A 17,231-nucleotide genomic window follows, 5' to 3' on the forward strand; every position below is an offset into this window, starting at 1 on the left:
CCTAATTAATACTTTGCATTAGAAGTTGCTTGAAAACATCTTTGGTTATGCAGTGAAACAATGAAGCCACTGAAAAATCATACAAATAAAGCAGTAGAAAAATCAGAACAATTTAAAAACCTAAATCAGTTAGGATTCAACTGGATACAAGTAAAAGAAGTCATGCAACTCCGAACGGGCGAAGTTAAAAATAAGGAAAAGGAGGGAAACAATCGGCTCACACCTTGGGAAAGTCCATAGACCCTGAACCAGAAGCTCAAAAGCGGCCTCAGGACTCAAGTTCTTTCCACCTCTTGGGTCTGCAAACCTCTGGGTTGGCTTCACTCTCAGGTTGACCCTATCCTTTTGGAGATTTATAGCTCAGCCTACCTCAGCCTAGAGTTAGCAATCACTGCAGAAAGGGATGGTGTCTTCCCTATAATCCTAACGAATGTCTCTGAACTGAGTGTCATCATCCTGGGTCAGGTCATATGCCCACCCCTCAACAAACCATATGCCAGGGGAGCAAAATAGACTAGCTCTGGGGTGGAGAGAGGTGCTGCATGCAAACCCCATCCTTGGAATAAAGGAGAGAGGTTCTGGGGAGGGGGGCTCCCCAGATTAATATCAAGGTGCCATTACTAGAAAAAATGAAATAGTTGCCAGACACCCAATCCAGCACTCAAATTAATAACTCCCCAACCTCAGCTTATGAGATATCAATAAGAATTTCTGAAAGAGGAAATTAAGTCCAGTGATACAATGTCACAATTCCAACTCTTGAGTGGTCAACAAACACAGACATGCATAAGTAAATATATTAGGACAGTAGCCCCTCTGTTTCAACAGCAAGAAGATATGTGGGTCAATCAGATGGAATTAAAATCTGAATCTATTCAGAAACAATTGTTAAGTCGGTTCTAAAGCCATAAGCATCCAAGTACATGATAATGCACTCTCACGTCAAAGAGGTCCTATTCCTCTTCACTTCCAATTGCATCTTGTTCTGACATTACACCATATGGCGTGGGCCAAGTGCTCTTGTATGCAAAGTGAGTTCAGAGTAAATGAGCTAAAAATGTCTTACATACATAATGGCTCTTGTTTCAACTTAGCTGTGACTACTAGATTGCTGCAAACAGCAAAATAATAGTGCTGCTAATGAGGAGATTTGTTCATAAGTTACTACACTGTCAAGTCTAATGTTCAACCGTAATGGTTATTATTTATTGACATGTGTGTATACAAAGCAATGGTGGAGGCCAAAAGCAGCCTCCTAACAGAACCCAAGCCTATTAGATCATGAATAATCTCCTAAAGATAACTATTTCTTAAAAATCTGCCCAAAGTCCCTGTTACTTGAGACATCTTAATTGAAAAGACAGAAGCCTGGCTTTACAGTCAGAATGCCAGGGTTTCTTCTGCGGGAGACCGGAGTGACAACTCCCAGTGCTGAAGAGAGTGCAGAGAAGCAGGCACTTCCAGACATCAGAGTGGAAAAGTGTTTGACCCAGCCTTTTGGAGAGGAATCTGACATGATATATTAAAATTTTAAAAGCACATATCCTTTGACTCAGCAATTTTACTTCTGGGAATCAACCCTGTAAAAATCAAAGTACCAGTACATGAGGACATACATACAAGGGTGTTTATTGCAGTTGTGTTCATGATGGCAAAACTTGACACAACCCTCATGTCCACAAAAATAGAATAGTTGAGGGGGGCCTCGGGGTGCAGTCTATTAGGGTTCAGGCTCTTGGATTTGGCTCAGGTTGTGATCTCAGGGTCCTGGGATCAAGACCCACATCAGGCTCCAGGCTCAGCATGGAGTCTGCTTAAGATTCTCTCTCCCTCTGCCTCTGCCCCTCCTACTCATGCTCTCTTTGTCTCTCTCAAATAAATAAATAAATCTTTAAAAAAAGAAAAAGAATAGAATGGTTGAATAGACTACAATGCATCCCGACGGTGCAGGTTATGGTGCAAATACTAAAAGAACAAGTCAGATTCACATCTTAGCTGTAGAGATGTATATGACAGAGCAGTAAGGGACAAGAGCAAGTTGCAGAGAAATTAGATGACAGATACACAGATACAAAGTACTAGGTATATATACACAGTATGTTTACATCTTTGTTAAAAGAAGAGAATAGCAGGGCTTGGATTCAGGTTTTGCAATTTGAGTGCTCTTTGAACGTCTCTTTCTTCATCTGCAAAATAAAGGTAATCTTTTTGTGCAGATCAAATGCGATGATGAAAATGATGTGTGAACTGCAAATAGCAATCAAATGTCACATCATAATATTATTATAAGACAGTCTCATGTGAGTCTGAAGTTTAGGCTCTGTGAAGTACTCCAAGGGTACTATCACCTTGCAGAGCTGTATTTGGCTCAACCCACACTGATATCAGCCACCTCTTCCGGTCTCCACTTGTGTGTAACCAAATTCACAAGAGAGAAAACAAATGGTGAACTATAGCTAATACTACCATTGCAGATTATCCACACAGAGCCAGGAAAGCAATTGCATGCATTCCCAAAAGGAGCCACACAACCCCTTTGGCACCTGGAGCCTTAACAAGGACCATGTTCCTTTACCTGGCTAGTGAAATAGATGACCACGGAAGATAACCGCCCTGCAGAAATATGGTTATATATAAGAAGTGTTTTCACTGTTTAAAATCAACATATTCACTCCTCATATATGCTTTATAAATAGTTTTAATCATACAGTAGATACAGTTTTATGCCTGTCTCTGAGGCCAGCTGGCTCTACTTCTTTCTGTGTAACCTTGGAAAATTACATAACCTTTCTGCCTGAGTTCTTTCATTTGCAAAATAAGGGAGATAACAATACCCCCCACTTAAGATTGTTGTTGATAATTAAGTGAGTTAAAACATTTAAAGGACTTAAAACAGAAATACTACCTAATAGAGGCTAACTAAATGTTAGTTATTATTATTTTAATCTTTCCATGTAACATAAGTTTATATGCTTTTTCCATGTTTCTTATATAGTTCGTATTACCATCATTTTGTTAATGGTTATTGGAACATAAATAGCATGCTTTATCAAATGGGTATTGCTGTAATTTCAAATTTTTTTCCTATTTCACAATGGTAAATAATATGTTAATCAATATCTTTGTACATTGATTTTTTTCCATATTTAGATTATTCCCATAAGATAGACATCTCCCCCCCCCCCAGACAGAGTTTAGAGAAAGAAAGAGTACAACAATCTTTGGGTATTTTGATATATCTTGAAGGTAGGCCTTTAGATTATAAATGTATCTTTACTTATTTCTTTCTGAACCCCCTTCAGAACTTGACATGATGTTCTTTACACAGCCACTCAGCACCTGCTGGTATTTTTATCCAGGCCATTTAAGAAAGGTCATTATAAGAAATTACCATATTAAAATTTATCTACAAAATTAAGTGAATTTCAGATTTTTGAAACATAGTTCCTTAAATATAATCACATCGTATTACAGTTTTGCTGCTAATAAGGCAAATTTGAACTCCCCCCCCTCAAAAAAGGAAAGCCCACTTACTCAAGACATTTATAGCACATAAAATTCCCCTTATGAATCATACGCTCACAAACCATGCACCCCTAAACATTTAGCTCCTTCTGACTCATTCTGAAACACTTTGACAACTTCTCCGTTGAAATTCAAAGTGTCCCAATACTGTAAGATCCTCTGTTCCTCTAATTAATTAGTTCCCTTTCCCACTGGCAAAATGCAAGAGTAATAATCTATTTACAGATTGTGGAATGAAGCACACAGCTGGAATCTTCCACTGCCCACTAGCCTAATTCATTCCCATCTTGCAAGAGTGCCTCTCTTTAACCTAACACTGGACTTCGGTCGTTCTCCTTCCCTGCCAGCCCACCACCACTGCCCACAGGTAACTTCTGATCCTTCGAAATCCTGGGTGTTTCCTAAACCCTGTTTCCATCTACAGATGCTACCATTTCTGTGCTGTCTCTGCACAGTTTAAGGAGCCGCGCTGACCTCACTCATCTAGGTGGGTTGATTCAGGCTTCGAGCACAGTTAGCTGTCCCCGTAACAACCATGTGTTTACTTTGCTCCTCTACCAGTGCACGGAGCGCTTCGTCTTGAGCAGGGGGTCGCTCCACAAGGAGAGCTCCCATCATGCAAGAGAAAAACTGAAACCCTCATGTTTACTCTCGTTGGCCCCTTTCCCTTATTGCTGATTATTACTGTCCCCCCAAAATAAACATGAAACTCATTCCTCAGGTATTTTTCTGTTCTGTTGCTACAAATCACACTGGGCTGCTGGTCTGGCAAGCTTTCAAGTTCCTTTGCCACCAATTATTGAATTAATTAATTTTCCAGCAAGCTTGCTCTTTGTTCTGAATAGCACATAAGTGGCACTCAGGGATGGCAAGTTTATACTACGAAAGCAAGACAAGTGCTAATTTAAGTCAACAGGAGAAGCACTTAGAACCCCCACACCTTCCGAGTAGACTCTTACTGACCATTACCTACCTTCCAGGCAGGACCCAGTGAGTGACTCCACAGACATGGAAATTCCACCGAAGTGGCCTTACATGAACCCAGACTAAATCTGAAATTAAAGTCATCCTTTGAAGTCCCACTGGAAATTCTAGCAATATGGCTAGGGTGATGCTACTAGTTGGCAAAATGGCAAGTCACTTATCCTCTCTGCCCTTGTTTCCTCACACGTGAAATGAGGAACACTGACTCACTTCACAGGAAGGCTGCATGCATTTCATTAATTAACAACACACATCAAAAATACAAACTGCAGAATACCTTTGCTCAGCCCCTAAGCTCAGTAAATCAGCCAACAGTATTCACTGCTTAGTTGATCTAACCTAGATCTTTCCTTAAGTGTGGTCTAGTCTGGCCCTGTAAACATGCTTTTGTCTATGCTTACAGATACTTACAGACACACGTGTGGATTTTAATTTCCTATTTTAATGTTTTCTTTCCATTGCTGCAATTGTTGAGGTCTTATGTTTTCTTCATCAAATGCGCACTCAGCTCCCCATTCACTGCAGAAAACGCTAGACACCCATGCCAAAAACTTGCATGTCCGACTAGCGTATATCTAGCCAAATGAGCCCACATCAAGCTCGGTTTTACTTTTCTTACTCCAAAGTACCTTCTGTGACTAGACAAAAGATGATGGAAACTTCATCCTAGAACATCAAACCCTGCCAGGCACATTTCCATCTGTCCTATTGAAGATTGCCAAAAGCATTTTTTGAGGGTTTTTTTTTTTTTTATAAAGTCAATCAAAAATTCTCTCAGGCAGAAGTTATTTGAGGACTAGGAAATGTCGTGTTTCCTACCCTGACTGACCCCCTAAGGAAGGCACACCTGACCAAAATAGGAGGAAAAACAGCTGATACACACACATGGCTCCTTCAGACTCTGTCTACTTCCTTCCTTGGGCCACACACGACACTCAAAGACATTAAGCCCAAGTGTTGAAGAATCATGGCCATGAGGAGAGAGAGGAACGCAGACCTCTTAGACCCTAATGAGGTAAGGAGCTTCCCAGCTAGAGCCTGGAGCCAAGAAAGTTAGAAGAGAAATCACACCAATGCCAAGGAGGAAAGGTGAAGGCCAAGGACCTGGGGTTCAACAGCTCAGTAGCCTGTCATCAAAGTCAAAAAGTAAACTCACCATTTTGACACTGGAGCAAGGGAAAGTGTTACTGATAAGCAGGGGCAGAGATAGAAAACATTCATGTTAAACATGCTTGTCCTCTTCTTTAGAGAACACTAAGTTGTTAAAGGGAAAAGTTTTCTTAATTCCTCTCCTCGAACTAGCACTATGCTCATTCACTTACCTGTGCCAAGTTAATAGACCTCTCTCGTCAATGAACCCTTGTTGGTCCTACTTTTCAACTTTCCCCAAAGGTTCTCAGGACCACCAAATATCCCCATGACCAGATGGCATCCTAGTTTAGGCCCTTGTCGCTTCTGACTGCTCTGTCAGTCTGTTTTCATATTTCTCCTAAGTAGCCATACCACGATCATGCCCGCACATTGTCATTTCTAGACGCACAAAGATGTTCACGAGTCTCTACTAAGAAACCACAGAGTGTGGATCACCATGTTAAGTGCTGTGAGAATGTTATATATATGGTCCTTCCCTGCACTAATAAAATTTGATTTTTAATTAAAAAATCCCTACTCCCACAAATACAATAGCACTGAACAAATGCATTTCCCAAAGCAATTTTATAGTCAAATGGAAGTCAAGATAGTACTGAAAAAGCAGAATCCAGAGGTCCTGAATGAGCACCCTCCAACCACAACCCCAGGAAATGAGATCAGGCCTAGCAGGGGAAAGTAACCACTCCAGCTGCCTTTATTTCTTACTTCCCATTCACTCCTTAACCCTCTAGCATCTGTCTTCCTTCTGCCATATGCTCATTATATGGAAGCTGGTGGTTCCCAAACTTAGTGTGCATCAGAATTACCTGAAAAGCCTGCTAGAGCACGGATTGCTGGGCCCCAACCCCACTGTGTCTGACTCAGTAGGTCTGGAATGGGGTCCAACAATTTGCATTTCCAAGTCCCCAGGCGAGGCTGCTGTTGCTACAAGAGGCCCCTCACTTTGAGAACCACAACTCTATGGAAGCTATCATGTGGCCTTGAGGAGGTCTATTTTCTGAAAGTGAAAATACTGACCCTCTCCCTACCTCAGAGAATTGCTAAGAAGACCTTAAACTTGTAAATGAAATGAAACACTGTGAAAGCACTTCATAAACTAAGCAGATATAGCATTAGTGGTCATCGATACCCGCCATATCGCCTCTTGGTTGCATTTGATCCCAAGGAACAATTTTTTCTTGAAACTCTGTTCTCTATCCCACTGTTCTTTTTTGTCTCCTTCCCTCATTCTTCTCCTCTATGCCCTGCTTTTCTCTCTCCATATTTTCTCTCTACAAATTCATCTAGTGTTACTGGCTCAAAAAACACTTGTAAGAAAATAACCCCCAACCCCCAGTTCCATGTCTCTAACTTACCCTGTTCTGGTTCACAACTTCTCCAAGCTAAAATATATATGCCCTCACCCCTTCCTAACACTTCCTCCCAGATATCAACCATCTTAAATGCTTCCTCTTACAGCCTTTAATGTCATCTGCCACGTTGCCTCCCTTCCTCCGCAATCCCAGTGCCACAACCCTGTTGGCCTCTGTCCCACGGACCTCCCACCTGGCCTCTCCAGCTCCCCAACCTCCTTGCTCCAGTCCTCCTAAATGCTCTCTCCTTGAGAAGCTGCTTAAAATACTGTTTTCATCAAGTTCCCCTGCTCTAAAATGCACTCTGGCTTCTCATGGCCTAAATAATCAATTCCCAAAGGTAATTCAGATATAATGGACTTTGCAGTCTGCCCTCACCTTTGAGCAGAGGCCAGATAGATGCCTGTCAGGGCAGTGCTAGCACAGACTCCTGCACTCTCCAATTGTATAGGTATTTCCAATTTCAGTTGTATTATTTCCCTAATAAAGCCATGTCTTTAGTCAACCAATCCTACTAATTGTTTTTCACCAAAATACTATCTTAAATATCACAAATACACCTTTGCTGATGATGGTCCCACTTTTCTCAGCCCACACAAATTCTAATCACCCACTAAGGTCAAAGTCAATGCCTTCTTTTCTACTGGCATTCATAACTCCATATGCTCTAAGTACTTTATACTTAGTCTTTGTCTTCTTCCCCTCCTTCTCCTCCCTCCTCTTCCCCTTCCTACCCCCTTCATTCTCTTCCCTGAATTCTTCCCATTACCATACAATGTGCTTTAGAACCTCTTACCCACAGGGGCGCCTGGGTGGCACAGCGGTTAAGCGTCTGCCTTCGGCTCAGGGCGTGATCCCAGCGTTATGGGATCGATCCCCACATCAGGCTCCTCCGCTATGAGCCTGCTTCTTCCTCTCCCACTCCCCCTGCTTGTGTTCCCTCTCTCTCTGGCTGTCTCTATCTCTGTCGAATAAATAAATAAAATCTTTAAAAAAAAAAAAAAAAAAAAAAAGAACCTCTTACCCACAAAAAAAAAAAAAAAAAAAAAAAAAAACCCCATTGACCCATATGCACCATTATCTACCCACCATCTATCAGACCATTTCCTGGCTTTTACACCTTCTCTGCATAGCTTCTTTACTTTTTCACTTTGAATTCATTCCTTCTTGAACCCTTGCAGTCTACATCCAGCTCCAATGAATTTGCTCTTTTCAAATTACTAAGCACCAGGTCAGCTCCAAAATCAGAGAAAAGATCTGTCTTCTCATCTTACCTACCTCTCGGTAACAGTCAACACATCTAACCATTCCTCCTTTCTTAACTCTTCTCTTGGCATCCAGCACTCCACACTCTGATGCTTTTTTTTCTTACTCCATGGGTCACTCACTCCCAGTCTTCTGTCATGACTCTTCTACTCAGCCTTTAAATTTGAGAGTGCCCAGGGACTCAGTCCTAGACTCTTCTCTTCCTATCTACAAACATTCCCTAGATGATCTCATCTACACACATGACTTTAGATGCTGTTTACTGGGGCTCCCCATTTTCCCTCCAGGCTTAACATCTACTTTAGGTCCCAGACTCTATCTTGGTATCTTAACTTAGATAGCTAGTATGCACGTTATACTTATCTAAACAGAACTCTTAGTTCACCTCTCCCATCTTCTTGTTTCTACTCTAATCCTCTCTCTCTTAGTAAATGACACTATTTAACTCAAACCAAAAATTTAGACACCATTCTTAATATCTGCCCACATTCAATCCATCAGAAAATCCTGTGCGTTATACTAGCAAAATGTATCTCAAATATGCCCAATTCTCCCCATCTCCACTGCTGCCGCCTTAGACCAAGTCCCCAAAATCGGTTTTCTGAACTGTTGTAATAGTCCTCTAAGTGGCCTTTCTGCATCCAGGCTTGGCCTTCTTCCATAGCAAACAGAATGGTCTTTTTAACACATAAATGACATCACTCTCCCACTTAAAATATTGCAACAACCTTCCATTTTTACCTAAACGAAAAATTCAAAACTTCTCACTGCAGCCTACGACACTGGGCTCTTGACTCTCTGATCTTAATTGGTACCACATCCGCCTCCCTATAAGCACCTTGTTTAGACCATTCTGTTCCTCTTTTATTGCCCATATAAGCCAACTTCTTTCTTGACCTCAGGGTTTTTGCTCTTTTCTCCTTAAGGAACACTCTCTGCTAGGTTTTCACACGGTTGCTTCTTCCTCATCCTTGAAATTTTAGCTACAAATATCACCTTCTCAGAGAGGTATTTTTTAATCACCCTGTCTAAAACTATCCCTATTAAAAGGTATTCTCTATCTCACCAACAGTAAAAGTTACCAGAATCAAAATCTTACTAATTATGTGTTTACTTGTTTACCTGTTTGTTATTTGCCTCCAGCTTCATCTCCTAGCCTCCATGCAACCAGAATATAAGCTCTAGAAGAAAAAAAACTTGTGTGTATTTTTCTATGATTTATTCCTAGCACCTAAGCATAATGCTCAGAACTCCTCAATAAATCTTCACCAAAAATATAAATGAATGGAATAGTCAGAACAGGCTACAGAAACACACAATTCCAAAATCTCAATAGGCTAAAACCACAATATAGACCTTATAAAGGCTAGAGGACTGTATTCATCATGGTCCTATGGGGACCATGACCACCGGAGGCTTCCTCTCAACATATGGGTCTATGAGGATGAGCACATCAGTGGGATAAGCTGTGATTAATAGAATGAGGCTTTTAAAGCTTCCAACGAGAAGTGAAACATATCACAGCCACTGTGAAAAACAGCATGGAGTTTTCTCAAAAAATTAAAAATAGAATTATCATATGATCCAGTAATTCCACTATGAGTATTTGCCCAAAGGATATGAAAATACTAATTCAAAAAGATATGGCACCCGTATGTTTACTGCAGCATTATTTACAATAGCAAACTATGGAAGCAGCCCAGTGTCCACCAATAGATGAATAGATAAAGAAGAAGTGGTGTATATATACAATGGAATATTACTCAACCATAAAAGGAATGAAATCTTGCCATTTGTAACAACATGGATGGAACTAGAGGGTATAATGCTATGTGAAGTAAGTCAGCTAGAGAAAGACAAATACCATACGATTTTACTTATATGTGGAATTAAGAAACAAATGAACAAAGAAAAAAGAGACAAAATAACAGATCCTTAAAATAGAACAAATGGGGGCACCTGGGTGGCACAGTGGTTAAGCGTCTGCCTTCGGCTCAGGGAGTGATCCCGGCGTTATGGGATCGAGCCCCACATCAGGCTCCTCCGCTATGAGCCTGCGTCTTCCTCTCCCATTCCCCCTGCTTGTCTTCCCTCTCTCGCTGGCTGTCTCTATCTCTGTTGAATAAATAAATAAAATCTTTAAAAAAAAATAGAACAAATGAATGGTTATGGGGGGGTGGGAAAGATGTGTGAAATAGTTGATGGGGATTAATAGTACGCTGATCCTGATGAGCACTGAGTAATGTATAGAGTTGTCAAATTGCTATATTGTACACTTGAAACTAATACACTACTGTATGTTAACTATACTGGAATTAAAATAAATTTTAAACAAAGAAGTGACACATGTCAATCTTGTTTGCTTGGGCCAAAACAAGTTGGAATAGCCAGGCTTAACTTCAAAGAGGGTGGGAAAGTATAATCTTCCATGTACCCAGAAGAAAGAGAGGTGGAAATATTTGGTCAGCAGCACTTATGATTCCATACCCACCTTCTACTAGAAAATTTCTTCCACCCAGAAGAAAGATAATAAAAATATTTGGTATTGCGCATTTTTGACTTTCATGTCTAGTCTCTACTTGAAGCTTTCTTCCACCAACCCAGAATAATATAACCTCTCCGAACACTTCTAGCAGTGATTTCTGTAATTCTCACTTGGTGTAACTGTTCGATCATCTGTCTCCCCATGTACACTGTAAATATGGAGGGCAGGGACCCATATCTCGTTCCCTCTGAACCTAGTATTCTGAGAAACTGGCTCAGTGCCTTTCACATCGTAGATTCTGAGCAAACATTCGTTGGAGGGACGTCTTCTAGTTTGTCATGTGTATGTGTTTTTAGCTGCACAATAGACTAGATATTTCTCTGCATATAGAACACAAAGGCAAGGATTTCTATTTCCTGTTATCTTCCAGCTGATGCATCACAGGGATAGCCTCATATTGGCAAGAACACAGTATATAACTGTTGAACTAAGTTAATTAATAGTATTAACACCACTCGTTGAGGTGCAATGTGCAAAATACCCCTATAACAAAGGTACTCTCACAGCCCCAGCACTACCATCTTTTGAACACACACACACACAGAAGACATACATTGCCATCCCTGACTTCTGGCAAAAGGTCCACAGCCAGTTTTCCTTGGTAGAGAAAAACCAGCAGATGATTGCATGGGTTTTCTTGGGTCTGTCAGTGGTCAATCTGTGTCTGGAAGTGAAACTCCCCTCTCCACAGGATTTCATCACAGCAGTAACCGCAGGACTCAAATTTTGGTCATTGAGAGTATCTCAGCTCAGCTGTGTACCCTAATGTGAAAATGAAACTTGTGTTCCACTCCCTTATGTTCCCTTTCCTTACATTGCCAATTTCTAAAATGATGCTGACATTAAAATCTGTTCCTTCTCGAGTGGGGTCATCGTGTGTGATGACAGATTTGTCTCTAAGACCCTCACTAAAAGAGAGAGAACAGTGGTGGTGTTCAGATTTTTACATCAGAAAATATCCTTTGGTTACCAGGTGGTTTCTATTTCTGAGGAAAATTCAAAGTACATATATTTGGACATCCTTCCCTACTGCAATACCATGGGACTCGTTACCTTCTTCCTTAGGAAAATGCCATTTTGACTCTTAGTGGAGTATTCCAAATCACACAGGGCAGTGTGGCATAGTAGGAAGAGTCAGAGAGGCCATCTTTAATTCCACAGCACACCTTGGGCAAATTGCTTAACCTGAATTTCAGTTTCCTCATCCAAAAAAAAAAAAATTGAGGATAATAATGCTTACCTCATAGGATTAAATAACAGAGAACTGGAAGTGTTTATCTCTATTCTTGACACTTAGAAGATACTCAATATATGTTCTTTTCTAACAGCCACTTTAACTATTAGGCAAGGTACCAATTTAAAGTCCCTTCAAATAAAATCACCGAATAGTTACAGAACTGTTTTGAGTCAGTGAATCCGAGAGCCCACAACAGAGCCTGGAACACATTAAGCTCTATACATGAGTGTCGCCACCCACATCTTCTTTGCAACATGCTACTCTGCTATGATCTAATTTTCATACCTTCCCCTGATTTTCGTCTCTTATAGATGGCTTTTCTAAAATGTGCTGTTCTCTCTTCCATTGTAGTTGGGAGTGTATATCAGTTCTTTTTCCTATGGGGAGCAATTAGCAATAAGCGTCAAAATGGTAAAGCCACAAATTCTTCAAACCAGCAATTCTACTTCTAGGAATTTGCACACAGGACATTGCACATATGCAATATGACATATGTAGAAAAGCATTTATTGTAATATTGTTTATAATAGCAAAAGATGGAAAATAACCTATTGTTCATTAGTAGGAGAGTGGTGAAATGATGGTATGTCCACATAAAGACTGTTCCCATACTGCAAATGGGGCAACTATAAACCCTGGCATGAAACAATCTTCAAGATACATTATTAAGCAAAAGAGCACAGTACAGAGCAATGTCTGTGATACACTACCATAAAAATTATACCTTAAAAAATTATATGCATATACATTCCTATATAAGCATAGAACATGCCTAGAAAGACACAAGACTGGTAATGACAATTGTCTCTGGGAAGGGGGAGCAGGTAGCCCTGGGAAAGGGTAGAGGGATAGTTATTTTTCACAAAATATCCTCTTATAAAACCTTTAAAATTTTGTGGTATGCACATGAAGTTATTTTTCCAAAATACATTACTAAAACTGTTCTTCATCTTATGATACATCAATTAAATCCAGGAAGAGGGTGATAAACAAAGGAAACTTCTAGAATGCTTTAGGTTTTTGTTTTTTTTTTATAAAAACAAGATGTTCAAATGACTTGTAATTATTTGAAACTCACTAAGAACAAGGAAAATACCTGGAATGTGAAAATACATTAACACCATAATGAAAATACATTAACCAAAGATATCAAACAAATATATACCAAACAAATATTTCACTACAGCTAGTGAAACCTCTGTCACTTCCACACTACAATGACTATGCACCAGTCCACAAACATTTACTGAGTACTTCCTAAGACCCTGATGTTCTGTTGGGTGTAATAGGGGGGAGAGATGCAAGGGATGGGAGGCCCAGGCTCTCCCCTCACAGGTGAAATGGTGAACAGCGTCCAGGAGTAAAGGATGTATCGCATGCAGCAGTGAGGCTGGCCTGTGTGAGGACACTTTCTAAAGGAGAGATTTGTGGGATCTCAGCAAGAGATAATGATGATGTTGGGGACAAGTCATATCTCCTCCTTTCTCCAGTTCCTCGTCTTTAAAGCGGAATAATCCGCCTTGGCTCTCCTCTCCCAGGGATGCTGTTGGATTAATGAGCTAAAGTTTGTGCTTATGTAGCGTCTTTCTTCTGAGAACTCAGAGTGCTTTGCAAAGTATTCTTATTAATATTCATAGGGTGGTTTATATACTTTTCCACCTTTCACTTTGGAAGTTGCACATCTAAACCTAAAGACTCCGATTCTTCTCTCACTCTTCCTCAACATCACTTTCTCTTTTGCACCAAAATAGTGCAGTTTCAAGTCTTGCTGGTTTTATATAGCTTAGGGCTAATGACATCACACAGCTTGCCTGCAGGAGAACCCACCTGTACCTTCTAAAGTTTCTACAGTTTCCACTATATACATATGCATTATAAACCTTAACTCATGGTAAGATATCAAACAAATATATACCAGGGAAGAAAAAAAGCATCCATAGCCAAGACTGCTTCCTAAGAAGGGTGACTCACAAGAGCAGTAAGTGGTTTGAGGTTGGGCTTGCAGGTTCAGGGATAGAGGCTAAACCCCACCTCCCTCCACCAACCCCAGAAACAAACTGCCCTGCATAACAGTCATGACTTGGGGTTGGGGGTGGAAGACAGGGAGTGCAGAAGGAGAGAAGAGGAGGGAGGAGAGACAGGAGGAAGGGAACGGAGCCAGGAGGGTAGAAGGAGGCCATGCCTAGCAGGAAATAACCCCTCTCCTATACCCTCTCCCCAGTTATGAATAAATTCCATCACATGGCAAAATCCTAGGAGTAAGTGGGTTTCTTATGTAAACTGGGCTGTGTTTATAGCCAGAGAGATGGAGGTAATGAAACAGAGATGGGGTGATGAGCCTGAGAAATGATAGAAATCACAGGAGAACTGTGGACTTTCAATGCCTGCGGACTGACTACGATCCAAGTTCATTAGACTACATCTCTGCGGGGAAAAGGAGCCTTGGCTGACGTGAGGACATAGATATATGGTGTCTGTTGATGCTGGTTATTTATGCATGTATACCAATGTTTTTAAAAAAAGCTTTAAAGAAGAAAAACTTTAGGTTTCGAAAGATGGCCCTGTTCGGCTTGGACCAAGGGGAGAATGGGAGGCAGAGAAGCTTCCCAGTGCGTGGACATCCTCCCAGTGCTTCGACCGGCCTCGATCCCAGGTCTCCTGGGCTCTGGCCGCTGCTGGCTATACAGAACCAGTCCATGCCACCTCTCATTGTATCTTTCCTCAGGCTCGTTTCTGCCCTGTTTGGATGTTTGAGAATAGCACTGGCTGAAGCCTTCAATTTAAGAGTTAGTAGGAGGGCTGCCTACTCATATCACGCTACCTGTTTGGCCCTAGGCCAATATCACCAAACAAAGCTTCTTGCAGCAACTGAGAAGAAACAATTTGCATAACTTAAAGCTATGTTGGAGCGTTGTGCTTCATGTCTGAGCAGCATAAGTCTTGAGCTTTAAATAGCCCAACCCTAACATATATTTAAAAGCAATGTTCTGAAGACTGTGTTACATAAAGTGAAACACTTAGTGACACCACAGCAACGTGCCAGGTCCCCTTTCTTGCAGACTGACAGCAGCCAGCCGCCGTTAGGCAGCTGGGACGAAAACTTTCCCAGCATATGAAACCCAAAAGAGGTCAGCTCTGTCTACAGTTTGGAGAGCCCTACAGTGTTCCACCAACCACAGATATATCCTCCCCCGGTCTACAATGGCCTTGACAATCCACCGACAGTCACCACAAAGTCATTCCTCTCGGTCGGGCAATAAAAGAAGAGATGTGATTCCTGGAAGGACACTGATGGCACATTTAGGCGAACCTAGGTACAACTAAGGGCACTTAGTTGGTGGCCAAAGTTATAGACAACATCTTTCTCCTTCTGGCCCTCTCCCACTTGAGTTTCTTTTTGGTTTGCAAGTAATCACTTCACACATTTAGAAACAATGGAAGACCAGGTTGTATACCAGAATAATTTCTGGAACTTTTATAAAATACAAACGCCTAGGATCCACCCCAAACTTACCAAGTCAGAATTTGGAAAGTAGTAGAGGTTTGAACAAATATGTTTTAAAAATGCTCCCATAGGGACTCTGACGCAAGCTTCCACCTTACAACTGATGGAGATAGAATAGGATGTAGGTCAAGGTTAGGGCTGGGAAAGAGGTATCCTGAAGATCTGGTGACTGGAAAAAATGGCAGCTGAGAAGCATGGTTCCCAAAGATTGCACCCCAGGCAAGTCTCTGATCTGAGGAGAGCACAGTCATTGAAATGTATTCACTCTGGAAAGAGGCTGAGCGTTCCTGACCACACTGAGGACAGTCCCCACAAATGGACCGCCCGAAACAAATAGGAACCTTTGTCAGTGTATACTGCCATATGTATTTACATTTGTTTATGCATTCAGTTTAATATTTACTAACTACGAAATACCAGGCACAAAGGCACGTGTTGGGGATAAAATATGGAGCAAAACAGGATGTGATACCTGACCCCAAGGAGCTTACATTCTAATGAGGAAGGTAAAGAATTAAAGTAGTTACAGGAGCGCCTGGCTGGCTCAGTCAGTAGAGCGTGTGACTCTTGATTCAGGGTCATGAATTCAAGCCCCATGTTGGGCATGGAGCCTATTAAATAAATACCTACCTACCTACATACATACATACATACAACTAAAGGTGACAAGTGGTATGATTCGGAAGTACAGGATGCTAAGGAATACATAATGAAGAAACCAACCTAGTCTAAGGGTAATCAAGAAAGGCTTCTGGAGCAGGTGTTCATTACAGACCAGAAGGATAAGTGAGTATCAGCCTGGAAAACAGAACAGGGGATGAGAGTGCAAAATCATGTGCAAAGCCGCAGTTTCTCAGCCTGAATTGGACATTAGAATCACCCAGGGAGATTTTAAAACTCCCCCACTGCACCCCTACAAGTTGAATAATAATTTCTAGGGGTGGAACCCAGACATCAACAATTTTTAAATCTCCCCAGTTTATTCCAATGTGCAGCCAAGGAAGGGGACCACTGGTCTACAGACAGGACTTTTTATTCACAGTATGGAAAGAAATTCAGAGCACTTGATGAAGGTGAGAGATTGACAAGAGATGAGGCCGGAGTGACCAGATGATGTAAGCAAAGTGCCTTAGAACTCTCCAGAGAGTCAGAACCAAAAGAAGATGATAGATAGACAGATAGATAGATGATAGATAGATTAATTATAAGGAAATGGCTCACATGTTTATGGAGGCTGAGAAGTCCCCCAATCTGCAAGCTGGAGACCCAGGTGAGCCAATGGTGCAGCTCCAGTCTGAGTGCAGAAGATGATGTCCCAGCTGATAAACAGGCAGTGGCTTGAAAGACGAAGCTCAGGAAAATAATTGTGTTTGTTTGGGTAAAGCACCTAAAGCTAAGGTTATTAATGATTAGAAAAAAATTGTTGAGCAACTATACTAGTCTTGTCGAACTGCCATAACAAATTACTACAAACTTGGAGGCTTAAAGCAACAAAAATTTATTTTCTCACAGTTCTAGAGGCCAAAAGTCCAAAATCAAGATATCAGCAGGGTTGGCTTCTTCTAGAGGCTCTGGGGGAAAGTCTGATCCATGTTTGTCTCCCAGTTTCTGGTGGTTGCCAGCAACCCTTGGTGTTCTTTGGCTTGTAGATAGTGGACTCTGACC

The 17,231-nt window shown here is 41.2% G+C and overlaps 1 long non-coding RNA gene across 1 annotated transcript in view; it reads right to left on the bottom strand.

The window, feature by feature from the left end:
- The window catches only part of LOC125281315 (uncharacterized), a 29,004-nt gene extending 12,082 nt beyond the window's left edge, over positions 1-16,922 (bottom strand). Inside the window, exon 1 of the long non-coding RNA XR_007188453.2 lies at positions 16,788-16,922. This is a non-coding gene — a long non-coding RNA (uncharacterized LOC125281315). The remainder of the gene's footprint in view (positions 1-16,787) is intronic.
- Between the last annotated feature and the right edge of the window lie 309 nt (positions 16,923-17,231).

The sequence above is a fragment of the Ursus arctos genome, unplaced genomic scaffold (assembly GCF_023065955.2).
Source record: "Ursus arctos isolate Adak ecotype North America unplaced genomic scaffold, UrsArc2.0 scaffold_1, whole genome shotgun sequence".
Taxonomy (NCBI): domain Eukaryota; kingdom Metazoa; phylum Chordata; class Mammalia; order Carnivora; family Ursidae; genus Ursus; species Ursus arctos.